Source organism: Myotis nattereri (genome assembly GCF_964212035.1).
Source record: "Myotis nattereri genome assembly, chromosome: 2".
NCBI lineage: Eukaryota > Metazoa > Chordata > Mammalia > Chiroptera > Vespertilionidae > Myotis > Myotis nattereri.
Window position 1 is genome coordinate 55174877 of NC_138076.1, and position 15841 is coordinate 55190717.

General features: G+C 36.9%; 1 pseudogene across 1 annotated transcript; it reads left to right on the forward strand.

Moving 5' to 3' along the window:
* Positions 1-14858: 14858 nt before the first annotated feature.
* On the forward strand, positions 14859-15524 carry LOC308511621 (argininosuccinate synthase-like; annotated as a pseudogene). Its single transcript has one exon. The product of its transcript is annotated as an argininosuccinate synthase-like (transcript).
* The last annotated feature ends 317 nt before the right edge of the window (positions 15525-15841 follow it).

Genomic DNA, 15841 nt, shown 5'->3' on the forward strand with positions numbered 1-15841 from the left:
ATATATAGGTTACTGAGGTACAATTCTTTAATCAACATCTGTAAATTATACTAGAGGCTTGGCACATGAAATTCGTGCATGTGTATGGTCCCTATGTCTGGCCTGTGATCAGGGCTATCTTCCCAGACTGCCAGCAGCTAGCCTCACCCCTGTCGTGTGTCACCCTCTGTGTGTGGGGTGACTGGTGGGGCGGGGGACTTGGCCTGGTGCTGCCCGCATCCCCTGCCACCCACTCCCAGTTCCCTGTTTACCACTGGGCAATGGGAGCCTGCCGGCCAGGGAAAAAGACTGAGAGGTGGTCAGTGCACCTCATAGTGACTGGTCAAGTGGTTGTTCTGGTCGTTCCACCATTAGGGTCAATTTACATATTACCTTTTTATTATATAGGATTGTGTGGTCACCACTCAAAGTCAAATTTCCTTTTATTTATGGTAATTACCAGAGGGAAAGGGGGTGGAGGGAGGCAGAGGAAGGTAATGGGGGAAAAATGGTGAGTTCTTAATCAGAATCTGCCTCCAATTCCAGAGACAGTAGAGTGTGCAACACCAAGAGGATAGCAGGGTTATGTGAGGAAGAGGAAAGGTGCAATCATCCTCAGCAAAACCAGCACCAGCATTGTGCAGCCTACCATAAAAGAAGACAGGCCTTGTAAGAAATGCCCATTGATAAAATGCTGTAATAAAGTGGAACATTGAGCATGTGCAAAACACTTTTTTTTTTTTTTTTTTTTTAAGAATAGTAATAGGGACCTAAGGAACAAAAAGTGTTGAAGCAGAATTTTTGGACTGGAACCCAGATTCTTTGTCCGCCGAAGTCAAAGAATGAATCCACAGGCAGAAGGTGGTATATTAAAGGTGGAGATTTATTAAAGAAGAAGTATAGCCTCTATGTGGGGAGGGGGAAAGGGTCCCCCAGAATGGACTCTTAAGTAGGGAGAGGGAAAGGGTCCCATTGAGTTCCTTTTCCCTGTGGCTTATAAAGGCTGCAGATCCTTGTGCTTTGATATCTCCTCTGATTGGTCACTATTTCCTGAGACTGGTTACTATAGTAACTCCTGAGCTCAAAGGTTGAATCTCACATGGGGCATGTGAGGTTCCCCCCTTCACCAACTCCTTCCTTATTTTTTTCTATTCCTTTTGGGCTTTCTTCCTCTCCTTCTGGATGAAGGGCTTACTTCTCTTTATGTTGTAAATATAGACCTTTTGCTGTTCCCAGCTCCTCATTCTATGGAACTGTACCTGTGGCAGCTTTTCAGCTCCCCTATTCTATGGAAATATACCTTCTGCTGCTCTGCAGCCCTGTGCTTCCTCCATGGTCCCCTTAATTTCCAAAATTTCTAAATTTCTAAAATGTCCTAAAACCTGTCTTTTTCTCCCCTAAAAATTCCTGTTTCAGTGTCACTACAATAAAGAAGGATATGGTGAAATAAAAACTTTCAGCACATCAGGAAGAATATGAAGGCATTTGTATGATGAGTCTTGAACAGATGTAAAATCAATACCTAAACTGGCCTAGGAAATTTCAAGGTACTTCTCAGTAAGAAATTTAAAATTGTATCTAATATATATATTTATCATTTAGGTAGGTTTATAAAGAAATGAACATAGCTATTACTCCTGAACATGTATTCTGTGTTGAAAACCTATGCCCCACATTTCAAATATATATAGATGCATGAAAGTGACAAAATTTGCCTCGTGATTATAAACCAGATTCTGGAACATTATAGAGTAGGGAGAGATAGGCAAATAGCATTCTTGACAAAATACTACCTTCACACAATTTATTTTTTATTGCTTTTATTATATTAATTATTATGACATACAAATAATAATTATATATAGTAACATATACTTATGTATATGTTGGTGATAATAAGCCTTTTTTTTTTATTACACACCACTCTAAAATGGTCTCTTAAACTGTATGTACCCATTTTGGTATTTTGTTGTTGTTAGTGTTACTTTTCATTTACAGTAAAATTCTTGGATATTATTTGTAAATATCCTGAACAACATCTCACATTAATAATTTTGTAGAACTTATACATTGGTGGATATTTTCCTCAACATAGATACATTTTTTATTTCCTTACTGAATATCAATTGGGTTGTTTTAGTTAAACTCTGATGTCAGATAATGTAGTGAAATGTTACTCCACAAAGCTTACTTTTACATTTTCTCAAGAACAATGACGTATTTATTGGAAAATTTCTTTCCTATGCCTGTTCCAATGTGATAAGTATAGAAACTGTTCCCATGCCTTTGCAATTGGCAATGTGTTCTCCGCTTGTCCACAAAGCAGCATCACAGCTAAAAGCCAGAATGAGCATTGTTCTGTTTGCTTATGCTTTGTCCAGCTACAAAAACCACCAAATCTAGCTTTCATGCTTCTCAATTTTACTTTCTTTCATGGAATTTATACCTATTCAGAAAATAATCTCCGTGCCTATTGTCTTTAGTTCCACAGAAACTTCCGTATACAGAACAATCCAGAATTAAATTAAAAGACTTGAAAGAGCAATCAATTTAGTAATTAGTGTGCTTATTCTTTGCCTACTGCCTCTCATCCCTGAGGCCTCTTTTCTAGAGTTTTCTCTGTGATTCTGAGCTTACTGCTTTGCCTGCTGCCTGTCCTTATGATTCTGACACTTCAGTGTGATTAGGACTTCGGGGAAGAGAACAAATTTTCTGCATCCTCAGTAAGCATCACACCAGCTCTAGAGCACAGCTTCCAGTTTCCTTTGTCACTGCTTGCAACAGCCATGGCATGGCTCTCAGAGGACTTAGCCCAGCCAGTCACATTGCCTTGCTGTTTTGAGTATCACATCATCAACAGTGCTGTGGTCTTTCAGAGATCTGAGCACTAGGTATGTATGTTCCTAGCATGATGATCAGTTCCTATGGTCAGTTCCTACAACGTGATAGCCCACCCTTTCCATTTTGTTTTCTCAGCATAGTAGTGGCAACTACTTCCTGCCATTAATAATATCTGAGTTATATCAAGATCTCCCTTTTTTAATCATTTCAATTTGGCTACATGTATAACAAATTCCCTCTTTAAAATCCTTTCTGTTTAAACAGTGTATTTTTTCAGCTTTATTGGGGTATAATTGGCAAAAATGTACAATGTGCTGATTTGATATACATACAAGTTTTTAAAGAAGTCCCCCATCAAGGTAGGAACACATCCATCAGTGTTGTTTTCATAGTCTTGCTCGAACTCTGAATTCGAAAGTATACCTCACCCTTTAATGTACTAAGGGATCGAAGATAACTGCTACCTATGCGCAGTGGAGTCAATTACCCTGATGTGAGAAATATAGCAATCTAGCATGATCTATGCAATATTAAGGTGTCAAAGATCTAGGAAGACTAGAACATGTTAGAGAGAACAAAGCTTGACATCACCCTGAGGCAAGATCATGAAGTGATATAGCATTGCTGCTGCCAGGTGTGAACGGATGTTTTGCCAGTACTTCAACCTTCCTAATGCCGCGACCCTTTAATACAGTTCCTCAGGTTGGGGTGACCCCCAATTTCATTGTTACAAATAGAACAAAATTAAAGCATAGTGATTAATCACAAAAACAATATGTAATTATATATGTGTTTTCTGATGGTCTTAGGAGACTCCTGTGAAAAGGTCGTTCGATCCCCAAAGGGGGCGCGACCCACAGGTTGAGAACCGCTGGTCTAGAACAAGGATCTGCAAACTAGAGCCACAGACCAAATCCAGCCTGCTGCCTTTTTTTCTTTTTAAGCTTTATTGGAACACTGCCAGACTCATTCATTTATATATTGTGTATGGCTGATTTCATGCTATACTAACAGAGCTGAGTGGCTGTGTTAGAGACCAAATGGCCTGCAGATCTTAACAGTTACTCCATGGCCCTACACTGAAAAAAGATTGCTGACCTATGATGTTAGTTTCCTAGGGCCACCACAACAGAAGGTTATTGTCTTACAATTCTGGAGGCTAGAAATCTGAAATCAAGTTGTTGGCAGGGTCATGCTTTCTCTGAAAGAATCTGTTTCAGGCTTCTGTTCTAGCTTCTGGTAGGTCTGTTGGTTTGTGGCAGTATAACTCCACTTTTCATATGTTCTTCCTTTGTGTGTTTATCCAAATAACCCCTTATTATAAAAATCCCAGTCATGTTGATGTAGGAGCCAACCCTGCTTCAGTAGGAGCTCATCTTAACTAATTACATCTTCAACAACCCTATTTCCAAATAAAGTCACAATCTGAAGTACTAATCTGGGAGGGACACTATTCAACCCATAACTGTCCTGGTCTAGGAAAATTAGAGGGTACATAAGTGCATGCCATGTTCCACGGGCATATTGACTTACTTCTAAAATTTACCACAGCTGGAAAAGCAACAGCAATTTATGTCACTGCCTGTTTAAGCTTACACTAATCCACAATTATTGCTCAATATCCATTCACCACAGCACGGGCAAAGGAACAATTTAAATAAAGTACATAGGACTCCCTCGCCCTGCGTCTTTGAAGCCTTTGACGGCAGTGCTAATTCTTGCAGTTCCCACTAGGATGTGACATTGCTTTTTGTTTATTGGACTGTTAGGGAGAAACATTTTCAGGGACTTCCGTGTGTGGTTTTCTTATCATAATAGCTCACCCTGCAAGTATGAGAACCAAATGTAGCTATTCTGTCAGTTTTTAAATATAACCATATAGTTAGAAACTGTGAACATAACCACGAGACATGTATATAGACACACCGAACACACTATGAGATGAACGTGGGTCAAAACCCCCCTTTTTTTAACTGACTTCCAAAAACCCCGATATGGTTAATGGAACATAATACCGTCTTTGGTTTCTAGGTACTAGTGTCAAACCAGAGTCAATGCCTAGAAATCTATGAAATCTTCTCTTCCCATGGTGCACAGTAAATGTAGAAAAGACTGTAAGTCCTTTTGGAGACTGTAAGGCTTGGAGGAAGATATAAATTATAATTAATATTTTAAGAGACTCAGAATCCCCTTCAAATGAATTGAAAATGAAGTGAGAGGTTGTAGCTGTCCATCGTGATGACTCATATAAGGTTTCCATCCACCAAATCCAGAGTTGGTGCAACATGGATCAAGTGATGCTTTAATAGACTGCCAACCTCCTTAAATCTTGGAATCCTGAGAATAAGTAGCACCTGCCAAATCTCCATGGCAGTCCCACTTTTTTATCTTCTCTGTTTGTAAAGCCCACTAGAGAATATATGCTCCCCTTCTTCTTTAGCATGCAAATGTGTCCTCCAGCATGTGCTATTCCGGGATCCTTCATCCTCACCGTAAAAAGAAAGCTCATCTCGGTGGAGACATTTTGACCATCTTTCCCAGCGTACACAGGGCTGCTGCCACCAGGATTTCAGTGATGCTGCCCTCTGCAGTCAATCATGTATCATCTGTGCCACAGGATAGGAGGTGTCTTTTCGGTCCTCTTTGGCTTTATAATGAGGAAGCAGATGGCACATGATACATCTATTCCCGTGTTCCTATTTCCCTAAAGTTTTTATTTTTATTTTTATTCTCCGTATTATGTTAGAGAATTTCTGCTATTTCAGCCTCAATGACTGTTGGCACCAGTAAGCCCAGATTTCAGTAAACAAAGCAAACAAATTATTAGAGCAGATTTAACATACTAAATCCAAAATCTATGAGAAGGGTAGCCATATTAACAAATTTGGCCCCATCCAGTGATACATTCTGTGCTCTTTAAAAATACATCCTTCCCACTGTTATTCTGTAGGCTGACATAATTATAAATCAGCAAAATCTGAGCTCTTTTTCTAGTAACACCACCTCTCACATTATTATTTTGCCAGCTATTGTAGTGGTAACTACTGCTTGCAATTATTAATCTTAGGGTTATTTTATTCCCCCCCCCCTGCTTTTGCTATTTTGCCTTTCCAACATCATTTGTTTAACCAAGTTATTGTATTAAATTGCTTCTATTTGACATACCCGTTGTTTACGTTTCCTGAAATGACTCAGACTAATTGAGTTACCAATGAATGTATCTAGATGGAAAAAAAACTGAAATGAAAGTAATTTGGACACGCTAACATAGCTTTCATTTAGTGATACTGCTTACAATGTTTGCCCCTAGAGTTTTCTAGTTTGAGAAACAAATTAATACAATAACAATAGCTTAACAGTGAAAATGAAAATAGGTATCATCTGGTTTAACTTTCCATCAAATTTAACAAGGCCTATCCAATTCTGATTGAAAAGGTTCATTTTCCATTATTAAAAAGATCACAATATTAGAAGCTTTTAAATTTTCATATTCTACTTATTATTATTTCTATGAAATTTCTAATCATTACTTCTTATCCTATCCCTTGGATTTAAATAGATGAAGCAGACACGAATGGCTAACCTCTCTTTTACATGCTTAAACACAGCTGTTGTCTAAAGCCTTGATCCACTTTCTTTTATAGATCTCAGTATTTTAGATTGCTTTAAGGAAAACATTCATCTTTTAAATTTTAAAAGACATCTGATCCACTTAACTGAATGTAAGTTTGTTTTATATAATACTAAAAATTTCTTATGACCACTTCTTCCACTTCTCTACCTCTTGAGGAATATTTATTCAATTACTGTCTCTTATGAGGTGATTGAAATGCTCTGAAATGAGATAGTGTTGTGGTTGCACAATATTGTGAATATACTAACTTTCAGGAGCTGAGAGAGAGCCCGCTGAAAAGAGCTGAGGTGCCATAGCTGGGGATGGAAAAAATCAAGATGCTTTCCCTCCACTAGGAAACTCTTTAATATAGTTGACAGTGTACATTATACAAAATGTCATGAGTAAACTACAAAATAAAACTCATCATTCATAATAAGAAAATAATAATCTTTATACAGCGTAGGGTAAGTAAAAGTAGATTTACAATTGTTTGTATGAAAATAATACAATGATTAATAAACAATAATGCAAGAATAAATTCTGTGTTTTGTGTACTCACAATTGTAAACCTACTTTAATCCCACCCTGTAATATGATGCTCTTCCCATTGATATTAAATCCTTCAATGTCTTCCCATTGATCTTGCATAAAATCCAGTATCCTCAGGTGGTTAAGAGGGTCCTCGCGTCCTGGTCTCAGCTCTTGCTCCAGTGTCACCACTTTCTGGTATTCATCTTGTATTCTGTGCTTCAGACATGCTACTGGACTTCTGCCAGTTCTCATAGTGAACAGCACTTTCTCCTTTGGGCCTCTTCAATCTGCTGACCAGTCTGCCTGGCAGACTTACCACTATTCTTTATTTGGCAAACACCACATCATCCATCAGTTCTCAGCTCAATTTCAGTTAATTACATAGAATCTCTTTGCTTCCTTGTATAGATGAAGTGGAATTAGTTTAGTCCACCAAGGACCTCTCATGTACCTCTCACTAGTGTTGATTTTAGTTATAGGGCATTTTCCACCTCCCCACAGAGATTCCAGAAACCAGAGCAATGCAAAAGAAACTAGAAAAACTTGTGCTTCATCGCCACCTACTGGAAAACAAAAGAAACACTTCTTATCAATTTACCAAATAGAGAAGTGCCACTCTTGGGAAAGAAAAGAAAAGTAGATCTCATTTTCATAGATGCCTAGACAGAAAAGGAACCCATCAAACACGGTGAATAACCAAAGTAATGAGGCAACTAGGAAAGAAAATGAAAAATCTCCAGATAATAAACTTAAAGACATGGAAATTCGTGATTTAAATGACAGAGAATTCAAGATTGTAGTTCTGAAAAAACTCAACAAGATACAAGAAAACACAGATAGGCATTTTAATGAACCCAGAAATCAAATCAATGAACGCAAAAATACTTTACCAAAGATATTGAAACTTTTCAAAATAACCAGCCCTGGCCAGTGTGGCTCAGATGATTGGAGAGTCCTCCAGTACACTGAAAGGTTGTGGGTTCAATTCCCAGTCATGGCACATAGTACCTAGGTATGAGTTCAGTCCTAGTTGGGGTGTGTACAAAAGGCAATCAATTGATGTTTCTCTCTCACATCAATGCTTCTCTCTCTCTTTCTCTCCCTTTCTCTCTCCAAAACAAGCAAGCAAGCGAGCAAACAAACAAAAGTGTATCTTAAGGAGAAAAACAAAAAAAACAAAACAAAAGACAAGAAGAAGAACCAAATAAAAATTCCAGAGATGAAGAACTCAATAAAAGAGATGAAGAATGAAATAACAAGCTGCAATCTTAGGAAATAGAGCTGACTGGATAGAGGAAATAATTATTTATAGGTTTAGTGTTTACTTTACCAAGAAAAGGGTAAGCCTGGTACATGTTTTAAATGGTAAAAACATGAACTGCTTTTGCCATATATACTGAGTACCTAGCAAAGAGCCTGAGTCATTTTAATAAAAAAATACTTATTCAATAAATGAACATTTACTTAGTAGAAATTAGTGTGGACACAACTTTAGGTAATAGGAGATTAAAACACTTAGACGATTTAGGACAGAGAAACTAAATTTGTTTGAAAGAGCGAAGGTAATTTTTAAAGGGAAAAGTGGCATTTAATTTGGAACTAGAGCAATAAGGAAAATAACACCAAAAGAAGGTGGCCTTTGTCCTGAAATGTATAACACAAGAAGAGAGAAAACAATGAAGAGACAATGAAAGTACAGTCTTCCTTTTTAAGAGGACTGATGAATTATTAGTGTTTGCACTAACAGACATTTTACCCTTACATTCATTGTGATTTTAGGACTTAATAGATTTCTCTAAAACAGTTCACTACCTTGTGTTTTTCTGATTTTTGAAATGTATTTTTTCCTAAAGTCTATGCTGTTATATCATATTAGAGGCCTCGTGCATGAATTCGTGCACCAATGGGGTCCCTCGGCCTGGCCTGCAGGATTGGGCCGAAACCAGTTCTCCGACATCTCCTGAGGGGTCCCAGATTGTGAGAGGGTGCAGGCCAGGCCGAGAGACCCCACCAGTGCACAATCAAGGCTGGGGAAGGACGCAGGAGGTTGGCCAGCCAGGGAGGGACCATGGGAGGGCTCCAGGGCATGTCCAGCCCATCTCATCCAGTCCCTATCAGCAGGACCTCAGCAGCAAGCTAACCTACTTGTCAGAGCATCTTCCCCCTGGTGGTCAGTGCACATCATAGTGAGCGGTTGAGCGACCTTAGCATATCATTAGCATATTACGCTTTGATTGGTTGAATGGTTGACCAGACGACCAGACATTTAGCATATCAGGCTTTTATTATATAGGATTTTGTGGTTATTACTGACTTTAAAAATATAAGATACCTCGTGAAGAACTTTTGTAGGGCCTAAAAAAACAGTTTATATTCTTAGCCTTTGGGCACTGCTTGCCATTCACCCTTTACAGCCATGATAGTCTTTAAACTAGTACATTTGCAGTATGATCATGGTGACCAAGAAATGAAAACAACCAAAAGTGTCCCTTGATAGAATACTGGATAAAGAAGAAGATAGACTACATATAGTATATACAATGGAATACTACTCAGCTATAAGAAAAGATGAAATACTGCCATTTGTGACAACATGGAGGGATCTAGATAATATTATACTAAGTGAAATAAGCCAGACAGAAGACGTCAAGAATCATCTCATTTCATTCATATGTGGGATATAAAACTGAAAGCAACAAATGAACAAACAAGAAAAACAAACAAACAAATATTCATAGACAGATAACAGTGTGGTGGTTACAAGAGGGAAGGAGGATGGGGAAAATGATTTGACTTTGGGTGGTGAACATACAATGCAATATACAGATCATGAATCAGAAATGTACCCTTAAAACCTACATAATCTTATTAACCAATGTCATCCCAAAAAATTTAATTTAAAAAAAACAACTAGTAAATTTGGAAACAATCCCAATCACCATGATCCCTAGAGGGAGGGGAACTATTGCCTTTTTTCCCCCCACTTGAGTAGCAATTAACTTCTGAAGTTAAGTTGGAAAATAAATCCAAACATATGTTTTGATGTGATTTTATGATAATATATCAATTTAGATGAATATTTTAATTATAGCTATATGTTTTCTTGGCAGAATTTTTTTTTTTTTTAATCCTCACCCAAGGATATTTTTCCATTGATTTTTAGAGAGAGACTGTAAGGAAGAGGGAAAGACAGGGAGAAATATTGATGTGAGAGAAACACATCAGTTGGTTGCCCCCTGCATGCGCCCTGACCAAGGCAGGGGCAGGGAAGGAGCCTGCAACCAAGGTACATGCCCTTGACTGGAATTGAACCTGGGACCCTTCAGTCTGCAAGCTGATGCTCTATCCACTGAGCAAACCAGGTAGGGCTCTTGGCAGAACTTTTAAAAATTGCCACAAAATTATATCAATTCCTGTTTAATCAGTTGACTTACTAAGAATACTAAGAATGTATCATTAGTACATAGATTTTCATAGAACTCAATGCATCCTTGACAAACAGCATTACTCCATCTTCATTTATTCATAAAATAATTTAATACTAAAATAAAATTAAGAAACAATAGCCTTTTTGGATGAGAATAATTTCAGTGCTCATTTAACATAGCGTATAAGTTATGCAAATTCATTAGACTATTGCCAATAGTTTTTCTTTTATATTTGTTTTTGTATATGCTAAAAATATCTTAACTAATCCGCATACTCCCTTTTCAGAACTATCCTGTATCTTCATCAATTTTTTTCTGTATTAATACTACATTCATACTTCATTGTGTTTTATTAAACTGTTTCATCTAAAGTTGTGTTTTGTTTTTTGGGGGGCTTTTTTGGTTTTTTGCTTTCTCCTGAAATTTTACCTTAAGGCCTTTTTGAGCAGTGGAGTTTATCTTGCCAATCGATAGCTTCAGGTTTTCATAAAAAGCATTCTCTTCTTATACAGGAACTCATTGCTCTTGTATCATAAAAACAACAATCCAAAAGAAAAATATCTACTCTTTGAGACAATGCAGCATGTCATTTCATCCTTTCTTTTTCAAAGTCATGAACATAAATTTCTCTCAGTACTCTCAAACTGCTTTAAAAAGTTCAACACTTAGAAGAAAGATTTCCAAAGCACAACATGGAAGAGAGAAGGAAAGGTGCATTTATAAATGTAGGATGTATTAGGAACATGCATCAAGTATCTTTCTTATTTTCAATAATTTAATGATACTTAAGACTGTAAAAAATATTGTAGAGTTTCCCCAAAATATGGAATGAAGGGATCCAAAATGACTATTTCATCAATCTTGCTATCAAAGGCAAGGGTTCATCTAGTATCTATTTGGTTCTAATTCAAAAGCTTAGGGTACATGGCTATCAAGACTTTCATTATCTGATATTTTCCTTGCCTTTTAACAGTTGTAGGGAAGGAAAATTAGTTTTTTCTCTCCTCTGAGTTCTTAGTTGAGACTCCTGTAATAAAATGCAGATTAACAAAAGAAAAACTAACAGGAATTAGCATGTACACATCATATGTACATGGGAGGTACCCCAAAATGAATAACTCCCCAAGGTGGTTTAGAATTCAGATTTAAATACCATCTTAATAGGGAATGGAGAGGAGGACATAGGCCTCTCGTTAGAGTAATGACTTTTAGAAAAGATGAATAGGCCCTTCGAATGGGAGATATGATGGCATCTGACAATTTTCTGGGTGTGGTGTAGACTTTTAGTCTCCTCTCCAATGATAAGCCAATGTGCCTGGTTGATAAGCTCTTAGGTAGGAGACATGACAATTGAATTCCTTTTCGAAAATCTGTCTTTAAGTAGAAAAGACATCCTCTCTCAACATTTCCTGTTTCCAAGTGCCTCCAGCTCAAAATAATATAGCAAAGTTGCATATTTTGTGGTTGCATGGCCTGAACAAATACAGTCATATTTTGATATAGCATAATTTGCTACCCTTCATAGTGATTTGGACAGTATATAATACATGAAAAGTGATTAAGATTCAGACTTAGAGAAAAATAGCTAACTGCGTATCACATATAAGTTTAATCAATATGTAATATTATAAGCATACCTCAGAGATATTGAGGGTTTTGTTCCAGACCATTGTAATAAAGCAAGTCACATGAATATTTTGGTTTCCAGTGAATATAGATACATTGTGCCTACACTGTATTGTAGTCTATTAAATGTTAAATAGCTTGATGTCTAAAAAAAATCAATGTATATACTACTTCAAAATACTTTATTGCTAAAATATCCTTACTATCATCTGAGCCTGTTAGAAAAGTGCTGCCCATAGATTGCTCAATGCAGGGTAGCCACAAACCTTCAACTTGTAAAAAACACAATAAAGTGAAGTGCGTAAAATGAGGTAAACTTTTATGTTATAAAATTCAGTGACAAAAACCTAGAAAAATAATTATTATTTATATTTAAAATATTATTTGTGCTAGTTTTAAAATTTAATGAGTCTTATAATACTTATCTGTCTTATGGAATATAATTTATAATTTTTATATTTGAAATTTAATATTGAGTAAACTCAATTCCATTGCCTGTAACCTAATTATGTAAGTGAAAAGAGGAATTGCAAACTGGTCTTTTTGGCTCCCAAACTGAGAGGTAGCCACCATGAATTAAATTAACCTTAAGAATATAAAATTTCTGAGTAAATTTATTCCCTTAAAAAAAGTCATATTAAAAATAGGTTGGATACTGGGTAAACTACAATAAAAATTCAAATGTTCATTATAACTTCTATTTACCATTGACAAGTAAACATATTAACATTTTAAAAGCTACTTTTAAATAGTTACTATAAAAAGATTTAATTCTCCCCAAATTAGATTTGTGGTGATTATCTGGAAATTTAATTATATTCTTATATCACCTGCAATGTTATATTACTAGAAGCCTGATGCACAAAATTTGTGCAAGGAACTCAGCCCTTGCAGCCGCAGCTGCCTCAGGCCCTCATAGTCCTGGCTTCATCTATACTGTCGTTCTACGGTTTGGTTTAATTAGCATATTAGCTCTTTATTATATAGGATTCCACACTTCACATTTGGTGTAGTAATTTTTTAATGTTTGTTGACTATTGTTCTAATATTTTAATCTGCTCTAAGAAGTTCACGTTGTTATTGCATGTAGTCAATTCAGTTAAATTCAAGTATTAATTGACTCCATTTGTTCTGAATATACAGTATATATAACTTTATAACATCATTGTTTTTGACTTTCAGTTTTTTTTTTCTTTTTATTGAATTTATTGGAGTAACACTGGTTCGTTAACAAAATTATACAGATTTCAGGTTCACAATTCTACAGCACATCATCTGCACACTGTATTGTGTGTTCACAATCTGAAGTCACCATTTATCTCCCCCCATACCCTCCTCCACCTCCCTCCACCCCCTTTTCCCCCCAGCAGTCACCGCACTGTTGTCCCTGTCCATGATGTATTTTTTCTTTTCTGCTTTTTTTTTTTTTTTTAACTCAATCCTTCCACAGGCACATACAATCTACTCACCACCCCCATTGACTTTCAACTTCTAATGAAGGTATTCTTGGAGTCAGGGACAGTGTGGTTTGACAAATTAGATTAAATATATATGTGTATATGTGTGTGTATTTTTTGATATGTGATGTTTCTTTTTGCTAAGAATATTATAGGTTTTGACTTTTTGGGTCTTTTTATCATGCTGTTTTTTACATATAATATGATCCTGGTCAGATATCAAAAATTGAGATCTCTCTCTCTTTTTTACACATGCACTCACACAAGCACTCTCTCCCTTCCCCAATCTCATATATATATATATATATATGTATATATGTATATATATATATGTATATATACATGTATGTATATATGTATTTCAAATGTATGTGCTTATACACATATCACACATACATATATTTTGGAGAGAAATATATATGAAGTTATAAATAATGCAATACATCACAGTTTGTATGTAAATGTTTATTTCTAAAGATAAGCAGGGTATCTTTTTATACAGCAGCATTTTAATATTATTTATTCTGAAAAAAAAGATAAAAAATGTCCTGAAAATAATCCTGACAGCTCTCTAAAAACCACTTCCACTATCTTATTTTGTAACCAAAATGGATATTTATGAAAATTTCATGCAAATAATGAAGCTTAGCATTAAACTCTATCAATGAGGATAGCAATCATGTTTAAAAATATAAAATGGAAGGGTTGTAATTTAATGGACTACACAAAATAACAGTCTTATCGTTGCACTTAGCCTGGTTTCCCATGGAAACAAGTACTATAAAACTACCCAGTGCTCTCACACTCTGGGTAGCAAATAAAAGCCAAGCAACAATTATTGCTATTAGGCTATCAGTCAGGATGTCAGTCTCTGTAATGCTAATAACTTTGGCCTTAGCAGCCAGTTTCAGTAAAATTTACAATGCTCTAAGTCTCAGTACTGAGTAAGAATATAAAACATCAAGAAAACAAAAGCAAATCAGGCACTAAATGCATAAAGAACAAGTGACAATAAAATGTCAGGAACTTAGCGTGTAATCTTCATTTTACCTTAAATGTAGATGTCAAGTTTTAGAACTAATTTTATGTATGTACCTATTTTTACAGGTTATGTGGACCTGCATAGATGTCTATTAAAAATAAAGTTAATAAAATGCATTACCCTTCTGAAATATTTGCTTCCCATGTTGAAATATTCCATAGCAACTGCCAGGGTAATGAACGTTCTGTAATCTTTATACTAAAGGTCCCTGTACCATCTTTCCTGATAGAAACTATCAGCTATCGCCTGCTCCGCCACCACCTCCGCGGGGACCCAGTGGTTCGCCAAACATTGACGACAGATTCCAGAAGCCAGGAACCCACACCTTCATCCAGATGATGCCCGGCAAAGGCTCCGTGGTTCTGGCCGACAGTGGTGGCCTGGACACCTCCTGCATTCTCTTGTGGCTGAAGGGACAAGGCTATACGTCATTGCCTACCTGGCCAACACCGGCCAGAGGAAGACTTTGAGGAAGCCAGGAAGAAGGCGCTGAAGCTCAGGGCCAAAAAAGTGTTCATCGCGGACGTCAGCAAGGAGTTTGTGGAGGAGTTCATCTGGCCCGCCATCCAGTCTAGTGGCTGTACGAGGACCGCTACCTCCTGGGCACCTCTCTGGCCAGGCCCTGCATCACCCGCAGACAAGTGGAGATCACCCCGGGAGAGGGAGACAAGTATGTGTCCCGCGGTGCAACAGGAAAGGGCAACGACCAGGTCTGGTTTGAGCTCACCTGCTACTCACTGGCCCCCCAGATTAAGGTCATCGCCCCCTGGAGGACGCCTGAGTTCTACAACCGGTTCCAGGGCTGCAGCGACCTGATGGAGTACCCGAAGCAATGTGGGATGGGGGTCACCTCCGAGAACCCGTGGAGCATGGTGGAGAACCTCATGCACATCAGCTACGAGGCCGGAATCCTGGAGAACCCCAAGAATCAAGCCCCTCCAGGCCTCTACACAAAGATCCAGGACCATGCCATTAAATCATACCTATCTGTATCTTCATTATGAAAAGCCTCATTTGTTGTCACTTTCCAATGCCACTGATTTATTTTAAAACTGGTTTGTATTTTCCTTGCTAACCTTTCTCTTATAATTTTCTTAATATGTAACAGTTGCCATAAAGAAACCACTAAGATAATAACTTCAAAATTTTCATTCTCATCATTTTATATGCTTTTAATATAATTACATTTATTCTCCAATAGTTAAATCTACAAATTGCATTTTCATGAAAATAAACAAAGACTCTTCCAAAATACTTCAATGCAGGAAGCTACATTTTGCTTAATGAATATATATATATATATATATATATATATATATAT